Here is a 21,758-nt window from a genome sequence, read left to right on the forward strand (position 1 = left end):
ATTATTCTAGCGCAGTTAAAATATCGCTTCTGTTCATTAGGAGATCTGCCCTTCATTGAAATGCTTGATTGTAAGAAATTTTCATTTTTTCTGGCAATTTTCCTGAAGAGCAATTCAGTAAAGTGATTGAAGTTTATGGAAAATATTTTGATATAGTACGACTTAAATCCGAATTGAGGGCAATGCTCGCTTCTGAACACTTCAAAGATAAGACTGTGGCTCAAATCCAGAAATTCCTATTGACCAGTGGTCTCCACAGCAGTCTTCCCGAGCTTTATAAGTTGTGCACATTGATTACAACTATTCCCGCTGCATCATCATCTGTAGAACGCCCTTTTTCGACCCTAGAGCGAATAAAATCTTTCGTCCGCAATTCTCAAAGTCAAAGTCGTCTCTCTGCGTTAGGAATGATGTCTATAGAGAAAGATCTTGTTAAGATGAAAACACGTGAGGAATTTCGCAAAAAGAATCGCAGGGTCGTGTTCACCTATATGTAATAAGGGTGAGTAGAATTGAAATTTACTTAATACATTATGTTACTAGTTGCATGCCTCAGTGGAGATTCCAGAATACGCCACTGAGAGCTAAGGAAATTTTATGGCTAGCTAGCCATCCCAGGCATTTCAACAAAATTTTAAGGAATGATGCATGGGAGGAGCTGGCGATGGAACTGAACACAACGGCCGAGGAATGCCGGAAGAAAATGACGTCTTTGCTTTCTTCACTCCGAAGGGAGAAAGGCAAAATAAAGGAGAGCATGGGAACAGGGTCAGGTGTGTATAAATAAAATTATGTAATATTACTTATAAAATATGGCATCAGACTTTGAATGTGACGACGCATTCTTAAGCTTTTCACTTTAAACAGTGTGTACGGTACTATAATGAGATGTTTGAATATATGCTGCTGCAGCTATGTCCACCTTTCAAAGCTGCACTGTCTCAACTGGCGGAACGCTGGTAGGTTACGCGTTACGACCTACGGTGCGGGGTAGAAAATTTACCTTGCAACCGCGGTGCGTAATATTGCCCTGTTTAACCTTGGCGCGCGACGTGGTTATGTTACAGAGTTAGGCCCACATGTCTGTACCCGCCTTTATGTTGCACTGACACAGGTAGATATTATAGCGACGATGGGATAGGAAAGGGGTAGGAATGGGAAGAAAGCAGTTGAGGCCTTAATTAAGGTACAGCCCAAGCATTTGTCTGGTGTGAAAATGGGAAACTATGGCAAACCTTCTTCAGGACTGCCAACAGTGGGGTTCGAACCTTCTATCTCCCGAATGCAAGTTTTCATTCCTAGAGGGCTACGGCCCCTCTCAGGCGGGGAGATTTGAAGCGGGTTTTGAGGTGCTGAGAGTTGAGGAAGTGGCGGTCATGTCCTATAAAAGGATATGCCCGCCGCATTTGTCTTAGTTCAGTTCCGTCTCCCAAATGCTGAGCTGGAAGGCTAGTAAAACTAGCCGCTGTTTAGCCGAAGCCCACTCTTCTCGGTCAAACTATTTTGATAAAAGTGTCAAACTTATCCAGCGTGCAGTATTTTATTTAAAACTCCCGCAATTTCGAGATAACGCAGGAGGTAGGCAAACTTTATTTTGAAAGTAGATCATTTCGGCAGAGGAGGAAGGAAATTATACAACAATAGAAGACTATATATCTTTATGTTTAGATTCTCTCCCCATCTCCCTTTATTTGCGTTCTATCATGGCCATGGTTCTATCCTCGTTTTGGTTGTGGGCTTTGTTGTTCTATGCGCCACGCCACTAACGTGTTTGGTTACATTATTCTCTTTATATATAATATCTTTGCTGGAAATACTTCCTAGCTCCTAAACTTCTTTGGTACATAGACTACGTCAGAGTGACGTTTCGTTGTTCGTTCAGAGGTGAGAGCAGAGAGTGAAACCAAACCGAGTGGGGATATCCTCTTAGGCGGAGGTGCTGAGCATCTTTACAAAACAACTTGCTCATTTATGATTTTGTCAGTAGTGAAGAAGTGTACGTAGTCTCAAAACCCGGAAGAATTATGAGTATTAGTGCCCTGCTGGCATTAAGTAGTTCAGAAAGCAGTAAAGAAGATATATTAGGAAACATGCCAGGTCTTAATTATAATAGGTGAGTACAACAAAAACATTTTATTGTTTGAATGGGGGTCAAGTTGGCCGCCATGTTGAAATATGCCAACGCGAAGTGGAAATAACATCTATCTTTTGCGCTTTGTTATTTTATTCCGTGCATAAAACCGGGTATTGAATTGTAAAAGAGCTATGATGTGTTCTTAGACAAAATTGTGGTCAATACGAGCAACCATTTTTACGAAATGTATTCGGGGTATGTTGTCTTGTTTACAATAGGGATCATTTAATAGTGGGAAGCTCAGGAATGTGACTCTTTAATACCTTAGTAGATTTTCTTTTGTATCACTGTTCCCCATGCAATGTTTTTGCAAGATTGGAAAAATTATATTGACAGTCTGGTTTTTTAACTTTTTCTGACATTCACCCTGTTCAGTTTCTTTTCCCACTCCACGGTCATTTACGATCTGTTTGTAAGATGTTATTGCGCCAGAAAATTTCGACTGATCTTTCAAACTGGTGGACTACTGTTCAGTTGACGGCTTCTGCTGGGATGTTAGTCTTTCTATTGCACGTACACTGATAGCAGGTGGGGGGATTTTTTTTTTTTTTTTTTTGGTGGATCGGGTTTCGCGTAAAGCCGGAGGTCCTGTGAGTAAGTGCGAACTTGATAAGAAGACTGCTTGGGGAATCTGGACCATCTACATATTCCTTGCCGAATGATATAATTATTCTTTATGGATTGTTCTAGTGACCGTTCGTTGGAATAGATTGTTTCTGCAATACCATGCACTATTTGGATGCTTGAAATGAACATCTTCCAGCTTTGTTCCAATCCAAAATGCCAGATAAAGGACTGCAGAAGTATTGTGGAATTATGTATATTTAGTCAAACACTTCATTCCATGTATTTACCAGTTAACTTCTGTATTCCCCAATAATACTGCATCACCTGCCAAGTCAAAGTATTAAAAGTTCATTGTTGTTGGCCTTCATTATTTCATCATTCATAATGAGTAAAGTAGTGCACTTCCTAGCTTTGACATATGGGCACCTCTTAGAAAGTTATTCCCAGACTGTCAAGCGAGTTGGCTGTGCGGTTAGGTATGCGCAGCTGTGGGCTTGCTTTCGGGAGATAGTGGGTTTGAACCTCACTGTTGGCAGCCCTGAAGATGCTTTTACTGTGGTTTCCCATTTTCACTCCACCAAAATGCTTGGGCTCTACCTTAATGCCATGGCCACTTCCTTCCCATTCCTAGCCCTTTTCTATCCTATTGTCGCCATAAGACCTATCTGTCAATGCGGCTAAAGAAACGTGTAAAAAGCATTCCCAGACTATCCTAAACTCGGTTGCAAGCCTTTTCAGTAACCTTGATAATGGTTTTACTTTTTTTTAAATTATCAATTGCAGATATGTCTTTTAAGTGAGGAAGGTTTGACAGTATTAGCGGCTGGACCATTTGAAAATAATTTAATTTTTTGTAAGTGTAAGAATTCCGTTTTTAGATCAGACACAACTTTCTTCAAAAATGTCCATACAGCAAACTTCCAAGTTCTTGATCATTATCATCCACTATTACAATATATCTATGAATACATCTCTCCTCTGAGACACTCTCCAAGTAAGATTGCACTAATTCCACTAGTAACATTACAAATATGGTGGCACACAGGCTGAGCTAATACCCATTCATTTTCATTACTTCCTTCAGAGTGTTCTTCAGATTGTGACAAGAAAATGGTTAATATTTTCCCATTGTCTGAGAACCTAATTCTTCTTTGAAATATGCCACAAAAGCACTTTACAACTGAATTTTTCACACACTTCATTCATGTAGTCCTGATTTTCATTATCATAGACCAAAGCTGCTACAAGCTCACTTCCAGACCTAGGTGAATCTTTATTTGGTAGAACTCGACAAATCTCTGGGATACATTCATATTTGCATACACATGCATTGAGAGGCTTTTTGGACATAACCTGTACATGTCTGGGTGTTGGTGAGAACAACTTTGATTTCTTTTATGTTAATGATTCAGTTTAACTTTATGTATTATGCAAGCTTTATAAGGGAGTAGGAATGATGCAAATCTTGCATGGAATTCTTTTTACAGGAGAAATATGTTAAGATAGCCAGAAACCCACCAACCTGCCCCCCAGGAGTACATTTATTTTTATAACCTAATTAAATGTAGCTCATGCTATTCTATTCTAATGCTATTTGCTATTTACCAACTGATGAGCCCAACTTAGCACACTGGGGCAAAACACTGGCAACCAGGAATGAGTCAGCTGGAAAATTCACAATGTCCAATAACAAAATATTTATATTGGTAACATATCAGTAATCTATCAGTTTCATGTCCGTATTGATACTTGGTATTCACAATCACAGAGTAGGTGCTGTCGACCTAATCAGTACAAGACATAATAAAGTATTGATTAGGTGGACGGTACTCATTCTTTGTGATTGTGAACATATCACTTAGTTGAGCAGCTCGTCCCCTTTCTCCCAAGTCTTCCCAGCCCATACCTTCCAACATTTTTGTAATGCTACTCTTTTGTCGGAAATCACCCAGAACAAATCAAGCTGCTTTTCTTTGGATTATTTCCAGTTCTTGAATCAAGTAATCCTGGTGAGGGTGTCATACACTGGAACCATACTCTAGTTGGGGTCTTACCAGAGACTTATATGCCCTCTCCTTTACATCCTTACTACAACCCCTAAATACCCTCATAACCATGTGCAGAGATCTGTACCCTTTATTTACAATCATATTTGTGATTACCCCAGTTAAGATCTTTGCTTATATTAAGACCTATGTACTTACAATGGTCCCCTAAGGGAACTTTCACCCCATTAATGCAGTAATTAAAACTGAGGGGACTTTTCCTATTTGTGAAACTCACAACCTGACTTTTAACCCCGTTTATAATCGTACCATTGCGTACTGTCCATCTCACATTATCAAGGTCATTTTGCAGTTGCTAACAGTCTTGTAACTTATTTATTGCTCTGTCATGTATGTCATCTACAAAAAGCCTTATCTCTGATTCCTCTTCTTTACACGTATCATATATATATATATATATAAGAAAACAAAGGTCCAGTAATACTGCCTTGAGGAATTTGCCTCTTAATTATTACAGGGACAGATAAAGCTTCACCTACTCTAATTCTGAGTTCTATTTTCTAGAAATATAGCAACCAATTCAGTCACTATTTTGTCTAGTTCAAAGGCAGATATTTTTGCCAGTAGTCTCCCATGATCCACCCTATCAAGTGTTTTAGACAGGTCAATCGCGATACTGTCCATTTCACCTCCTGAATCCAGGATATCTGCTATATCTTGCTGGAATCCTACAAGTTGAGCTTCAGTGCAATAACCTTTCCTAAACCCAAATTGCCTTCTATCAAAACAGTTATTAATTTTGCAGACATGTCTGATATAATCAGAAAGAATGCTTTCCCAAAGCTTACATGCAATGCATGTCAAACTTACTAGCCTGTAATTTTCAGCTTTGTCTATCACCCTTATCTTCATACACAGGGGTTACTATAGCAACTCTGCATTCATTTGGTATAGCTCCTTCATGCAAACAATAATTAAATAAGTACTTCAGATGTGATACTATATCCCAACCCATTGTCTTTAGTATATCCCCTGAAACCTTATTAATTTCATCTGCTTTTGTAGTTTTCAACTTTTGCATCTTACTGTAAATGTCATTGTCAGGTAAATTTTAATACTTTTAATACATTCATTTGATGTCTTATAACGCTTACTAATATAAACCAACAGCCATTCTTCATTTCACGCCACATCGACTCGTAATGTCAGGTAAAAATTAGGTAAAAGATTTTGTCCCCGGTGATTTTGTCTCGAGACATCTTGTCGCTGACAGTTTCGTCTCTTCAGGTGTGCGTCTAGCCTAAACCATCTGAACTGTGCTTGTGTTGAGTAACTTTTTTTTTGTAAGCGGTAGATATGCCAAAACGAAAGCTTAAATTTAATAACTTCTACTGAAAGATATTAGCAACAATAGCATTATTTGTGTGGAAGTGAAGAATTAAGATTAAATACAAAGTAAATACAATGGCTTATAGGAGTTAGGATATTGTATATTATGTACTGGCACTTTCTTTCAATATGTAAAATTTCCTCTCAGAAATTACTGTATTTTGGACAAGATGAGAAAAGCTTGCCTCAGATGGTATGGACATGGACCGAGCAAGTTGGTTGTGCAGATAGCATCGTGCAGTTCTGAGTTTGCATTCAGGAGATAGTGGGTTCGAACACCATTGTCATCAGGCCTGAAGATGGGTTTTCTGTGATTCCTCATGCTGGGGCTCTACCTTAAGACCACGGCTGCTTCCTTTCCGCTCCTAGCACTTTCTTATCCTATAGTCACCATAAGACCTATCTGTGTTGGTGTGACATAAAGCAAATCATACGGACGTGTTATTAGAAGAGACAATCGATCATTGATCAAGACAGCTGTCCGGTGTAACCCCAACCATCCCAAGAAATGGTGATTCTTATCGTCTAAACCTAAAGGAACACTTCAGGACCAAATGGAAAATGGTGTGCAAAATAGCAGTCAATGGTTGCCTCTTAAAAATATGATTACTTTTTGTATTTACCACAGTTTTGGATAAAGGCATTTCCTTTCTTTTTCCTCCACTTTTTGTATATATGTTCAGGACTTTATTTCCTCTCCCCTATCAGCTCATAAATTGCACCTTATCTGTTCACTAGACATTTGTCCATAAATGGCTACATGTGTACACATCTATTGTTACTTCTGTCTTTCTTGAACAGTTGAATTAAAACATTAGGAACTTTTCCAGTATTTTAAAACACAGTATTAGATCTTAAAGTAATATTTCATTGTCTCAAATGTCTCAACATTTTGAAGAAATTCAGTGATTGCCTTTTTTGTGCCCACCCTATCAGGAGTGGGGAAAGTGGCTAATGATGAATGCTACAGAGTTCTGCAAACTCAAACTAATGTGGACTGAAAGTGTGTAGTTTCTGAAATATCTTATTTTACAGAATAAGGTGTGGGATATTCACATGATATTTTTCTATTATTTTATTTATTATTATTTACATATTTTACGCCCACATTGGAGCACTGAAATCAATACATTTGAGATAATTTCTTCTTCTTCTTCTTCTCCCAGAACTTTTTCATCCTCTCCGACCTGGAAGCCCTTTGTGTGTCCGATATAGTATATTGTTTCCGTTCAACTGCTTTTAGTTTGAGACTTATGCTTTTGTTTTTCAAAATCCTCTTCTCTTTTCTGTCTTTGATTTGTTGAAGAGTTATACCCAATTCTTCCAAATCGTCCTGAACTTCTTTGAACCAATTATTATTGATTTTATTCTTCAAAAAGTAATCGAATAGTTGTTTCAATATCCTGGTGTCTGCTAATCTTGATATGTGACAGAAAAAGGAAATTCTTCTTTTACGCATTGTAGATATTATTGATTCACATTCACGATAGACAATGTTGTTAGGCAACAATCTCCACTGTCCATCAACTTGGTGTTTTTTATTAATAATTGTTCTAAGAATTCTTCTCTCAGTTTTCTGTAATTTGTCTGTTGTAGATTTTACATTTAATTTGAATAAAGTTTCACTAGCATAGGTTGCCTCTGGTTTAACTATGGAATTATAGTGTTTCAGCTTAGCGTTTATCGAAAGAGATTTTTTTTTATAGGTTGGCCAGGTAAGTCTTTGTGCTTGTTTAAATTTAGTTGTTCTGTGTTCTATTGCTTCTTTTTCATTTGTGTTCCATGTTATTATTTCCCCAAGATATTTGAATTTCTGAACAATTTTAATCTCTTTATTACTGTTCAGCTGAATAACTGGTAAATCAACTTTAAAAGTTGGCATCATTTCTGTTTTTTCAAATGAAATTTGTAATCCCATTTTTTTAGCTATAATTTCTAGTTGTTCAATTTGAAATTTAGCCTCTTCTATTGTATTTGCAAGTAATGCTAAATCGTCCGCAAAAGCAAGGCAGTTGAGTTTAATATTTCTACCGATCTTGATAGTTGGTTGGCATTTCTTGTTCCATTCACGCATAACCTTCTCCAATGCACAATTAAATAACAATGGTGAAAGTCCGTCTCCTTGTCGAAGTCCAGTTCTTATAGTGAATGATTCTGATAATTCACCTCTAAATTTAACTTTTGCCTTCGTATTTTTAAAAGTCATATTAATGAGGTTAACAAGTTTTTGATGTAAGCCAAATTCTTTAAGGCTTTTTAATAATGAGTCACGATGAATACTGTCGTATGCTTTTTTTAAATCTACAAACGTGATGACCAGACCCTTACTTCGAACTCTTTGGTGCTTCATTATCCATTTTAAACTAATGATTTGATCTGGACAGCTTCTACCTGGTCGAAATCCTCCCTGATATTCTCCAAGTTCTTGGTCGAGTTGTTCTTGGATTCTTGTGTATATAATCTTGGATAAAATCTTGTATGTAATATCAAGTAAGGATATCCCCCGATAATTATTTGGATCGGAGCGATCACCTTTCTTGTGCAGCGGGTGGATTATCGCTGTATTCCATTCCTCAGGAAGCTTCTCCGTGTTCCAAATATCAATGATGTATTTATGTAGGTTTTGAATAGTCTGATCATTAGCATTCTTCCATATTTCTGCTACTATTTGATTCTCTCCTGCTGCTTTGTAGTTTTTAAGTGCATTAATTGCCGTTTTCACTTCATTGTAAACTGGTGGTATAATCTTTTGTAATGGAGTTTTATTTTTTGGGTTAGGATCAAATTCTAAATGTTCCACAGGATCCTCACAATTAAGTAACTCTTTAAAGTATTCTGCAAGAATGTTAGCATTATCCTGATTATTGTGTGCCATTTTACCATTTTTATTTCTTAACATAAGTGTGGGAGGGGTAAATTTAGATTGATATTGCTTGAATGTTTTGTAATAGTCTCTTGTTTTATGCTGATTGAATGTTTCTTCTATAGTGCTAAGCATTTCCTTTTGATAATTCCTTTTAATTGTCCTAATTTCTTTAGCTGTTTGTCTTCTGGCATTAATTAGTTCTTCTCGAGATTTTTCCGTTTTCCTCTGTTGATCATTTATCCATGCCTTGTGTCTTGCTTGAATTGCTTTGTCACATTCCTCGTTCCACCACGCATGTTTCTTTCTCCTTTTGATTGGGGCAATTTCTTCAGCTATGGTTTTAAGTTTGTTGATCATTGTCTCTAATTTGTCATTTAAAGGTGTTTTGGATCTCTCTAAATATATTTTATTATTTATTAAGTAACTGGGATCATAATTTCTCCTTGCTTTGAGATGATTATGTTTGTGTTTCCTTTTTGGTGTTAACTTGATTTTTATTTTTGAGATATAATGATCCGAGTCAATGTCTACCCCACGGAGGACTCTGACATTATAAATTTCTTTATGATAATCTTTATCCATGGCAACATGATCAATCTGAAACTCTCCCAATTTTACGTTAGGGCATTTCCATGTCATAAGTTTGTGGTCGCCTCATGAATCTGGTGGTTTCCAAAACGAGTCTATGATCTGCACAAAGTTCAATTAATCTTTGGCCATTTTTGTTCGTTAATTTATGAGCTGGCCATTTTCCTACAACTGTGCGATACTTCTTTTCTCTGCCTATTTTAGCATTGAAATCTCCAAGTAAGATTTTTATATGCTCATCAGGGATCTTCGCTAATATGTAATCAAGTTCCTCCCAAAAGTTTTCAACTCCTTCTCTATCTTTATTGTTTTTGTCATTTGTTGGTGCATGGACATTTATTAAAGTATAAGTTTTATTCCCTACTTTAATTGTTAGAAGTGCCATCCTCGAAGATTTTGAAGAAAATTCTTCAATTGAGTCTATTATGCTACTATGAACAAGAAAACCTACACCAAATTGAGGGACATTCTTCATTACTCTTTCTCCTGGAGGTCCTTTGTAGAGACGATAACCTCCTGATTCAATTGGGTCCTGGTCTGTGTTCCTAAGTTCTTGTAAAGCCATTATTAAAATCCTATGTTGGTCCATCACATCAGTTAAATGTTTCAACTTGCCCACCTTACTTAGTGAATTAATGTTTAATGTTGCAAAGTATGAAAATTTTCCTGATTTGTTGAACTTAAGTCTCTTCTTACATTGTTGGGTTAGTCCACTGTCTGTCAGCTGTCTGTCGATTGTCTGTTGGGCTTCCAGGCGCTCCGATTCGCCTAGGTCTTCTACTTGACACCCCACCGATTCCGAGTGGTGTCTTTGTGCAGATCCTTGTTGTTGTTTGTCCACACCGGTGGATTTATTCATTAGAAGACTCATCATCATTGATTGTCTGATCTTTCGATCGAAACATTTCTGACCAAGGTCAGGCTTTACAATTCCAGATGTGATCTGGAAAGGTGATTAATGAAGTATGAATTGGTGATGAATGAAGTGCTACAAGTTCATCCTAGTTGTTCAGGACTGGGAGTAGGCATTTCCTCCATACTCCGCATATGTTATGGTTTTCCCGCCAATACTCGGGTAGCTGATTGCAGTGGTTTCCCACTGGGCGATGGGGTCGCCACATCCCTATATATATCTATATATTAATTTAGTGAAAATTGTAGCATAATTCAGAACATACAGTAGAAAAGTACAACATATCCTAAAATAATAGTTAAAAAGAAACTTGCCTACCAAACTGAACAAATGGCTAGTTCTTTGTAAGGAAAATACTGATATAACTCGCACTCATTTAATTTCGTGCATCTTTGTCATGGAGTAGACGGAGAAAGAAAATGTCCATGGCAGATGTATCTTGCTCCATGTAACAGTGTTCCTTCAGCAGCCCATTTTCCTTCCCTAAGAGTCATCTTAACTGTTCATTTGTCTTCCATCTCTTCTGATTCGTTTTTATTTTTCTCAGTTTTTCCTTCACTAGTGCAAGTGTTCCGCTGTTTAAAAGTTTAGTTTTCATCCTGCCCTATCCATTCTCAAACATCACAATCGGCAACATCTTTGCAATCTGGAATTTTCTTTAGCAAGTCCACTAGTTCATATTTTTTTCTTTCCTGCTTTTTTAAAATCTATAGTGCTATTAAAACAATGTGCGTGTTCTGACAGTTCGCAGCACGTGGCGCCGAACAAAGGAGTGGGAGCGCTGTGTTGCCACATGATCCGGCATGAGTTACTACATCACAGTCAACAGCTCGCGTTCTGCGCTAGGCTCTGCGGAAAATAATATCCATTAACGGCGATCATGAAAGAGTTAGAAAAACGTTAAATATCGTTGCTATTATTCCAAGATGGCTCAGCAGTAATTTTATCAGCTCAAATATCGTAAGACAAACTCCTCATTCGCCTTCCTCATAGGCTTTAATGAGTCGGGTTTTGCCCGGTGTTGATAAGCTGTCATGTGATGGTCCAATTACATCCACTCCCTCTCTTTCCCCTTCACCTTCTTCCCAAGGCTCCTTTTCTTTCTCTTTTTTTTCTTTCCCTATTCTAATTACTGTAGCTTGAGAAATTTTAAAGCTGCTGCTGTTCTTTCTACAACTTTGTTACCGTCTATCAGTGGGCCTCCATTTTTCCCTTCAGCCTCAAAATATTCCCGTAAGGCACATACCATATCGCGAACTTGACCACGTATAGCGAAGCCATGCCTCTCCATTACGCTTGCCTTTTTTCTAGGTGAATGAATTCTAGGTCGCCCTCGGTGTTTAGCGGCGCTCTGAACGGGTTGCAACATTTTGAATTCAGTAAATGAGACGGTGTTAAAATTACACTATACTACACAATACTATAATTTACACTACACTAGAATGCCAGCCTCGATAACGATACACTTATTAACATGAACACAATAGCACTATAATATTTAGTTGATTTAAAAAACACACTATACAGACAATGATATCTCTCAAAGTAGACATTGTTAGCCCAGCCACATGTGTTACGGTATACTATATTGGCAACGTGGAACTCGGACCGACTGCCTCACAAAGCTTTCAGACAGCGGGGGTAGGAAAAGGGAGAGTGCATGCCGAGCTGGGATTGGCTGAAACAGGAGGCGTGTACCGGTTGCCATAGTAACTGCCACCTCCTACTACCACGCTGAGAGCTGTCAGAACACGCACATTGTTTTAATAGCACTATAGTTTCCTGAATGGTCCAACAACTTGCTCTGGGATGGAACAGGGTTTATATGCTGTATTTCATTTCAGATATCCACTCCACTATGTCCAATATGTCTTATTTTCTTTAGTTTGGCATACACTTCCTTCATGGCTAAAATGAGAAGAAAGAAGTTTCTATCCCTTTATAATGCTTCCAAAGTCCAGCTTCATGGCTAAATGGTTAGCGTCCTGGCCTTTGGTCCAGAGGGTCCCTGGATTTGATTCCCGGCTGGGTCGGGGATCTTCACCTTCATTGATTAATTCCAGTGGCTCACCCTCTGTGGGTGGGGGATGCAGACGAAGAATACACCCACGGTATCCCCTGCCTGTCGTAAGAGGCTACTAAAAGGGGGCGACGAAGGTATGATTATATTAGAAACATGAAACTCCTTGTGATTAGTACCAGCGCGGGGAACATCATGGGTCGCCTTTACTTATGCGTAGTACCACTATGTTGGGTACCAAATAGATTTGTGATTAGTAGCAAACGTGGGCACGACTGCTTTTACAGTCCTGTGATTAGTAGCACTATATGAGCGACACCATGGGATGAAGGAACTCGTGGATCTGCCTTGCCTGTGATTAGTACCCACTCTATGAGGAACACTGTGGGATAGTAAGTCCCTGTGGTTAGTACACTTAGGTGATGAACACCATGGGCTTGCGTTGCCTGTCGAGGGCGCCGCAATGTGTGAAACACATTAGGTCTGTAATACATGTGCGAATTTCTTTACCTGTGAGTCGTACCATAATGTATGGAATACCGCTAGTCTACGCTACTCTTGATTAGTACCGCAACATCGGAAATACCATGGTTCTAATTTTCTAGCGATAAATCCCATTACGAGGGCCGATGACCTGGATTTTGGACCCGTTTTGAGAACGAGCATGTTCTGATTGATTCAGCATCATGCTATAGCAGCAGTCCCTTGGTCCGTACTACTGTTTTGTGCCAGGTTCAGTGCATGTGAGGCACCGTGGGTCGGATCCACTGATCGTTTTAACGTCATATCAATCCATCCATTCATTCTTCATCCTTACGCTTTGAATTCTAGTCAGTGGAGGATTTTGGACTTTTAATTTGTCATCTCATTTCGTACCATTAGGGGCCGATTACCTCGATATTAGGCCCCTTTAAACAACAAACATCAATCAAAAGAAGTCCTTAAAAATGCCTCCATTCATGCATTTGACGGATTCCTCTTCCAAACAGGCAAATCATAGTTGTCAGTTCCATGAGTAGACATTTTTTACAGTTTTAAATGCGCAAGGATTTCTCTATTTGCTAATGATGGCTAGCTTGTGCCTGTGGCGGCCTGTTGAAAGGCTGCATGCCAAGATTGTAACTCCCCTTGAATATTTATTTTATAGCCTGGGGCTGATTTTTCTTCCTGGGATGCAAGCATTTTTGAAGGCACCATTGGAAAATTCAGACCAGAATTTGAAACTCAGATAAGTCCTTTTTAATTAGTCTGTGGAATTTGGCATTTTTTGAATCAGCAGATAGTTTTTTTGCAACTTTGTGACTAGTGCATCTTCCACCTGTTTAGACTGCAGTCACTAGGAGTAAATTTGGGCTTCCCTTCTTGAAATTCCTCTTATAGAATTTGAGTGCTTTCTGTTGCAAAATAGGTACTGAAATGGGTGTTCCTTTTTCCCTTGCTGCCTGAACCACAAATAGAGCCTCTCTCACTTTCTCGTATTCACCCCTCTTCTTTCTTTTTCCGTCATCAGTTTGTCCAATATCTAAATCTAGGGTAATTTTACCAACACTTTTTTTTTTTTTTTTTTTGCAGAGTCTGTAAGGAATCAGTTTAATTTCCAGGGTCATGTTAATTTGTTCCTTATTGTCCAACATACAGTAGCACTGACAACACAACACGTAAGCCTTGGGTGTAGGCTGAGAAACTGTACCAACAAAACTCAGTTTAGCTAACAATAGGGAACAGTCTTCAGTCAAACCTGCTAATGGCTAACAAGAACAGAAAGGAGTGTGTTGATTGACTTAACAAATTGGGGAATGGGGTAGATTGCTATTTTCATGAAATGAACCTGTCACTAATTTTGTTACAGTCCCATGAATTAATGTAAGAGAGATACAGTTAGAATATCTTAATCTCTGAACAGAACATGAAAACATGCAAATATTCAGACTCATCTGCAGTATTGTAGTTAGTGATACAGTGCTGTAATTAAAATGCACCTCTATGCTGTTTACACTCTTTGGGCGATGTTAAAAATTACATTATTAGTCTAGCTATTAATAGACTACAGTATTTTGGAGATAATGTTCTACACGACCAGAAAGTCATTTAGTGATCTTTATGAAAAGGTCTCAAGTTTGAGTTATATGGAAAGTTGAGTAAGCAGGATTCTGCTGTACTATCAAACACATTCCACCCCATCTATATACACTCAAATCTCGATTGACCAGGATAATGTAGGATTAAGGCTTCCCAGATAAGTAAAATCGTGGTTAACGTGCAAAGAGTTCACAAAACAGGCACACTGAAAGTACAGTTGAAATGATAAATATTTCCTCTGTCCCAAAATAATAGTTGCATTCCATCAGCGAGCTTTTATTGTTAACAACGGCAGCGTAATAGCAATTTAAGCACAGAACAGTGATGTTTGCTTTGTCACAGAGCATATAAAATGGTTTGGCAGTCTGGGACATATGCGCATGACCTTGGTAGGTGGTCGCATGAACAGAGGTATTCAGATCAACGCAAGCTATCGGTGAATGCAGCAGTAGTAACGTGAGTCAGGCGCTTTGTGTGTTCAATAGGTGTCAATATGAAGCACATACTGTTTACATATTGTACTTGCAGTGATAAAAGTGCCATTGATGAAATGGGAAGAGTGGAAAATATTGATGATGATTGGAGGAGGGTCATTTATGAACATTTACTTCGTGTAAGTAATAATGGAATCTTGCAAAGAGGTGTAATAAAGGAAAGTGCTGTGAAATTTGCCGTTCATAGACGGTCCATAGAGCGCATATGGAAACAAGTGCAATTTGGTTTGTCAATGTTGGATCCAGCAATTTCAATACGCAGAGCAAGATTTCAGGACATGTTCGATCGGATTCATGTTGATTAAAAATGGTTTTACATGACTGCAGAAAAAGGACGATTTTACCTTGCTGCTGAAGAACCCTATCCACATCGAACCTGTCAGAATAAATGCTTCATTACAAAGGTGATGTTTCTAGCTGCAGTGGCATGTCTCCGTCCTGATTCATTGTGTAACCAGTACTTAGATGATAAACTTGGGGTATTTCCATTCATCGTCCAGGAACCAGCAAAACACAGTAGCAACAATAGGCCTAGGGGGACACTGGTTACGAAACGTATCCAATCTGTTACACAGGACGAATACAGAAAGATGCTCGAGAAAGTTCTTCCTGCTATCCAGTTAAAATGGCCTTCATGGACAGCATCAAAACCCATCTACATACAACAGGACAATGCAAGACCGCACATTGATCCGTCTGATCCTGAGTTTAAAGCTGCAGCTTCTAATACTGGTCTAACCATACAATTGTACTGTCAGCCTCCAAATAGCCCAGATATGAATGTCCTAGATCTCAGCTTCTTCCATGCCATACAGTCTCTCCAATATCAAGAGGCAACATCTATAGTAGATGAACTTGTTACTGATGTTGATAAAGCCTTCAACGACCTTCCTGCTGGGACACTGAATGTTTTCCTGACCCTGCAACAAGTTATGGTTGAATGCATGGAGGTTCATGCAAAGAACTGTTGCAACCTGCCTCACATTGGGAAACAGAAACTGCAACGACAGGGGTGTAATACCTCTTGTTTTACAGTGTGATTGCAATATTGTCATGAGAGCTCATGCTGCCTTAGAACGTGTAGAGTGATCAGGTGCAGTTGTGAGTTCTGTCAATAGCATTGGCTCGGTCTGGTGTATTAGTGTTATAAGTATATTCCTTACTATATTGTTTGTCAATAAGTTACTTGCGAAAGAAATGAGACTATTATTTTGGGACAGAGGAAGTACTACTGTATTACTTTTTATTAACCCTAGAAGTGTGGAGTGTTTTTCTTTCTGTAAATGCCAGGCCATTTTCGCATGAATTACATTTTTTTAAAACAAATTTACGCACGCTTAGATAAAAGTTAGACATGCAGCACACCATATTACTCAGAAAGCTTTGTGACATGCTTATGTAAGTAATAGCTAATTTACTTATCTGGCTCGTCTCAAGCAATCAAAATTTTGGAAAACTAAAAAAAAATGGTTTTTTCTTCATATTTTCAAATTCACCATTAGTATTAAAAAGCACTCAGTAAAAAATTGCTATATACAAAACACGCAAAATTTATTCTAGTTTTAAAAAATATTAAGTTCTCAAAAAAGTAAACACAGAAATAACATTACAAAAGAATTAAGAAGTTCAGAGTTGCACACAGTTCCGTCTGCTGCTAAGCACTACTAGAAGTCATTCTTGGAGAATTTTCTCTTCCTGCCAGGCTTCATAGGCGTCCAAAAATGTTGCAATTTATGACAACATTCACGGTGCACCCCATATTTATTAGAATGGCAATGTAAGTTTTCATTCCGGAGACAGTTGCATCAAACCAGGATCGCATACAAGAAAAGGCCTTAATTTCTTCAGAATCTTTTAGTTTTTTTTTTTTTTTTTTTCACTCTTTTACCAAGAGCTTCCAAATGAAATCCATAAAGAAAAAGTAGAAATACATAATGGATGTACTGTTTCAGGGCGTGCAGTACCTAATGCCAGGATTTCTAACGCGGAACTTCTCGGAAATATCGAACTCCTGTTTGGGTGGATAAACTCTGCACCACTTTTGTGTTACAGAAACAGTATTATCTAATTAAACGTCGGAAGGCCTGCTCACTTCATTGGAACCAGTTTTATCTTCAGATTCTGGAATATCATCTCCGCTGTCAGAAGAATCATCAGCTAAAGAAAATGTCACTGGAAGAGGAATTTTCCCAATCATATCAATGAACTTCCCGAATATCACTTGAATCACGTAGATCATCCATGATGAAAGCTTACACTTCAAAAGAAACATTTTAAAAATAAACTCAATGTGTTGAAAGATAACTAAAGATATTCACAGAAACTAACAGGAACAGCGAGCTAGTGCAAAGTTACATAGCAAAGGAGACTACAGGGGGATGAGGAAAGAGTAGCTTATTTTATACCTACCATGACCTTGACTGAGTCATTTTTGGCCAGTGAGGAATGTGCGATGATAGGGAAAGCTCCTGCTGGGTCAAGCCATGCATGCCACTTCTCACCTTCCTTTGTCTCCTTTACAATTTTATCCATAACCATTAAACATAAAAGGCAACAGCACACTCCCGTCTGAATCCAGTTTAATTTCTAAACAATTTTGTCTTTGCAAACGAAGTCTGTACACTGCTGACAGTTTCTTTACATTGCTTGCACTGTTTCTACAGTTTGTGTACCCAGTCTCTTTTTGGCAGTGGTTTTCCACACCTCTCTGGGAGCACTGTCATGCCTTTGTTAGATCTATGAATGTCATGACCAGATACTTTTCATATTCCCACCCCCTTTACATTAATTGTACGCCCTTCCTGCGTCCAGGTCGGTGTACGTAAAAGGAATCCCAGCCAGCTTCTCAGGGTATTTGAATGTATAAGTACTTTACATGGGGTCAAAGAAAAGTTGATGTGCATGGTTGCATTGAAATCTCATTCCTTTCAATTAACATTCGTTGTCATTTGTAATACTATAACTTGTTCTTACAACAGCTCAATAACATTTTTGATAGCTTTACATCTGAATACAACTTCTGAATTTTAGCCTGACTAATGCATTCTCATGAATTCTTTTATGGTTCTCTTAAGCCTTCGGAACTCCAAGTTTGTTTGCCTCAGCCATAAATTAGCTGTCAATAACTCTCTTGATTACATATTATGTTACTCGATTAACACGTGATCCTAGCTTGCGTCGATATTTATCTTCCTTGCATTTCATATTTTTATAAAGCGTCCATTTCAATGCAACACCCCACCCCAGGTTGGTTATTGAATCTTGCCTGGCATTTTAATACGTAGATAACATGTCTTATACGTATTTCTTGGCTTATTTCGCGATAAATTACTATTGTATTCTCGCTGATGTGTTCTTTTCTTGCAATACTCTTCTTAGTCTAATAAGATTGAGACTATCTTCGATGCATTTATCTGATGAAAATGTCAGTCTTTTTATCTCAGTGTTGACTCTCCTCAACAATCCAAATCTGCTGTTTTTTGTCGTTTTGACACTGCAATCATGATACTTATTTCGCTATTGTCAGACTCGTTGGCCGAACGGCCAGCGTACTGGCCTTCGGTTCAGAGCATCCCGGGTTCGATTCCCGGCCGGGTCAGGGATTTTAACCTTAATTGGTTAATTCCAATGGCACGGGGGCTGGGTGTATGTGTTGTCTTCATCATTTCATCTTCATCATGACGCGCAGGTCACCTACGGGTGTCAAATAGAAAGATCTGCACCTGGCGAGCCAAACCCGTCCTGGGATATACCGGCACTAAAAGCCATACGACATTTCATTTCGCTATTGTGTCCATCTGGACTTCCTTGACATACTATGAAGTTGTTCATTCTGTTTAACTTTGTTGCGGGTGCTTGAGTTTACTATGATCTGACTGAAACTTTACTTTTGGAATAGCGTAATGGTACATTTGTCTCTGAAGATTGGGTCCACTGTAGATCTTCCACTTCTAAAGCCATAGGCCTACTGTTACTTTTTCAACTCCTCTCTAATGTTATTTCCAGTATTTTTGCAACTTGTAATAAGATGTGATTCACTGTAATAAGATGTGATTCCTCTATGGTTTATCATACACTGTATTGTTCCCCTTCTTAACCCTCGGATATTCGTGCGGGCTACAGTTGTAGCCCAGTCATATATTTTGTTGTAGTACAGAGTATATTCGTTGTTAGGAATGTTGATACACTATAGCTGACTGTCAATGTTGCAATTAACTGGCGAGTGTTTCCGGCTTGACTAGGTGCGCCATTTAGGCGCCAGGCGGATTAGAAGTGGTCTGGGCTTACAAAGTAGTCCATGCGAGCATTGCTGTTTCAGTGCTGACAATGACCGAGCAAAGGAAACGTCGCTGCGCAGGCGGCCTGGTAGATGACTTTCAGATCAGTCAGTGGTTAGATGGTAGTGATAGTGTTGATAACAGTGATAGTGACGATAGTTAACAGGATATACTTACACACAAAATACACCAAACTGAATCTGAAGAAGGTACAAGCAGTGAGGAAGATACCCCGCCCGAATGTTCAGCGACAAATGACAATGTAGGTACAGGCAGCAATTATTCCAGATGGTTCACTGCCAAGGAGAATTTCAAGTGGCTAATGGACATCCGTGTAGTTATATGCGTACAAGAGCCCATAATATTATCGTGCACTTTCTTGGCCCTAAGGGAATTGCTTGTACTGTGAAAACTGAACTTGAATATTTAAAACTTTTTATAGATACTAAAATATAATACAAATGATAAGCACAGCGACAAATATTTATATAGGTGAATTATGAGGCAAGTTTGAACGTGATCGTGATGCAAAATTTACCGATACTGCAGAAATGCATGTTTTGATAGTGCTAATATTCCCTAAAATGCTCACAGAAACTCTTAAGACAGTTTTCTAACCTGATATTTTTATTTACCGTGCAAATATGTTCTAATGTAGGTATTTGGGTATGTATAAAAATAAATTTAAAAGCTGTAATTCTTTTATTTCTGTTTCCATGGTAGATTTCCCTTAGTGAGGGATGCAATCAATTTTTTCTTCAGGGTTTTTTATTTCCTCTTCTCATCGAAAGAAAAACCCATGTTTGGGCTTAGAATATTAATATATACTACTATTAATGATATTATTACCAAAGAAACCTAAAAATTGTACGTACGTGTCATTGAGATTGAATTTCAGTTTGGGCTACGTATGTGCCAGCGCGAGTAACGCTGCGTCTATTCCTAGCGTGAGTGTCGGGGGGTTGAAGACTGACATTATTCCCTTTCCCCAGTCTTCTGACATGTTTGTCTCCATTACTCTAACAATCTGTATACCCATTGTCGTCAAACAGGTCAGCAACCTTTATATCATTTCCACCCAAATTTCGTCCATCCCTTTTGCCTTCCCCTTTCACTTCATAGACTGCTAATTCCACCTCTAACATTGTGATATCATCTACTGTTGAGTCTTCAATACCGTATTACTACAGTCTCCTCTGCACAATTTCTCACATTCAGCAGTTTATCAAAATACTCCCATCATATTTTTTCTGGATGTGTTAACTCTCCACCTTCCTGTTTAATTAGATTTGTATAAAATTTATTTTGTATTACTTCATATAATTCCATACGGCATTCTTGTACTGTCAGCTCCATCTGTTTCTATCTTTTGTGTAAATTCTTCTCTTACTCATTTCTTAAATTTCCTTTTATTATCAAGGTACTTCCTTTACCGAGCGAGTTGCCCGTGCAGTTAGGGACACATGGCTGTGAGCTTGCATTCGGGAGATAATGGGCCCGAACCCCACGGTTGGTAGCACTGAAGATTTCTCATTTTCGCACCAGGCAAATGCTGGGGCTTTACCTTAAGGCCACAGCTGCTTCCTTCCCACTCCTATCTCTTTCCTGTCGAATCGTCACAAGACCTGTGTTGGTGCGACGATAAGCAAATTGCAAAAAAAAAAACTTCTGTTTGGTTTCTTTCTTTCATTCTTCCTAAGGATGTACTGTATATCTTTAATCTTTGCACATTTCAGTGAAATGTTCGGTGAACAAGGTGTGTACAGGCCATATTCATATTTCCGCTTGGTGTTCTGTCAGAGAAAGATGACAATGTCATATCCGTGCTCAGTGTAGTAATTCAGCTGCGCGGTTAAAACACTACTTCTCATCCTTAAATAAAATTTCAACTATTCAGATATTTCAGTCTTTCCTTAGAGTGCATATTGGATCCATGGTAGTCTGATTTCATTGTCAGAACATGACCTAGTCTCCTTAATCTAGTTGGTAACATAGGACAGATAAGATGCTTTTTTTTTTTTTTTTCCTATGACTGATGCCTTATTTTTCCAAGCAGTTATGCCCTGGAGTGTTTTACTTATCAGTAGCCTCCCTTTGTATGTTTTAGACAACAATAGAGCTTCGCTGCCTTAAGTTTGTGGATTTCATTATCACTGCATGTGATACTCGTGACTGTAGATGGAGCATGCATTACTGCTTCATCATTGAACATCCAATACAGTTAGTAATACACTTCATTGGTATAAAGATCATGTTTGTGCTTGTTCTGCCATATATTACTCTTCATTTTATGTACATGGAAGCTCACCCTTTTTCTCTAGACCTTCCATATTTCTCTACAAAAATTGTGGTAAATAAATAATACTAAAATGACTTTTCAGGGGCAAATGTGGAAGCATATAGTTGTGATGCCATGATCCCAGCT

At 38.4% G+C, this 21,758-nt stretch overlaps 1 long non-coding RNA gene across 1 annotated transcript in view; it reads left to right on the top strand.

The window, feature by feature from the left end:
• Positions 1-1,889: 1,889 nt before the first annotated feature.
• LOC136874073 (uncharacterized) overlaps positions 1,890-21,758 on the top strand; it is a 118,925-nt gene continuing 99,056 nt past the window's right edge. The window contains exon 1 of the long non-coding RNA XR_010860214.2: positions 1,890-2,113. This is a non-coding gene — a long non-coding RNA (uncharacterized lncRNA). The remainder of the gene's footprint in view (positions 2,114-21,758) is intronic.

The sequence above is a fragment of the Anabrus simplex genome, chromosome 5, assembly GCF_040414725.1.
Source record: "Anabrus simplex isolate iqAnaSimp1 chromosome 5, ASM4041472v1, whole genome shotgun sequence".
Classification (NCBI taxonomy): domain Eukaryota; kingdom Metazoa; phylum Arthropoda; class Insecta; order Orthoptera; family Tettigoniidae; genus Anabrus; species Anabrus simplex.